We start from the raw sequence: 745 nt of genomic DNA, 5'->3' as shown, positions 1-745 counted from the left end.
TTGTGGCACAAATGCGTAAATATGTAAATCTCAAACATTGTCCAATGTCCTGTCTTATTTTCGTTTTGCTTTTTTTCTTTACTTGAAAAAAAAAAAAAAGAGAAGGCTGTTATTAAGAGGAGGTTTGACTGCTATTTCTAGCAAATCGAATAATTTCCGTATAGATTCCCCAAAGAAGTAGCAGCATCAGCCACACTCTGGTAGCAGCAACAGCCGCTGTGGAAACAGCAACAGAGCCCCAGCAGTGACTGTAGCAGTAAAAGCAGACCTAGTAGAAGTGGTAGAAGGAAGAGGAGAAGGAGGAGTAATAACAACATCAGTGCCATGCACAGCTACAAGATCAGATAAAGGCTAGTAGTAAATTTGAAAATGCAACAAAGAACTTTGGGATTAGACACACATAGACAAACACACACAAACATAAGCATAGGGACTACCATGTGTTTACATGCTTGTGCTGGTGTGTCTATTACTCAGTAATAAACGCACCAGAGTGTGGCCATGCTGGGGCACCGCCTTGAACTTTTAAGTTGAATGAATCAACACTGGCACCTATTGGTTTGTTTTTTTTTTGGTTATTTTTTGAGTCTGGTACTTATTCTATCGGACTTTATTTGCCAAACCTCTAAGTTATGGGGACATAAACACACCAACATCGGTTGTCAAATGATGATGGGAGACAAACATAGATACAAAGAGAGAGACACACACACACACACTTACATATATGTATGTATGTATGTAT

The sequence above is a fragment of the Octopus bimaculoides genome, chromosome 18, assembly GCF_001194135.2.
Source record: "Octopus bimaculoides isolate UCB-OBI-ISO-001 chromosome 18, ASM119413v2, whole genome shotgun sequence".
NCBI classification, from domain to species: Eukaryota; Metazoa; Mollusca; class Cephalopoda; order Octopoda; family Octopodidae; genus Octopus; species Octopus bimaculoides.
The sequence above is the reverse complement of the archived record's forward strand: the minus strand, read 5'-3'. Positions refer to the sequence as shown.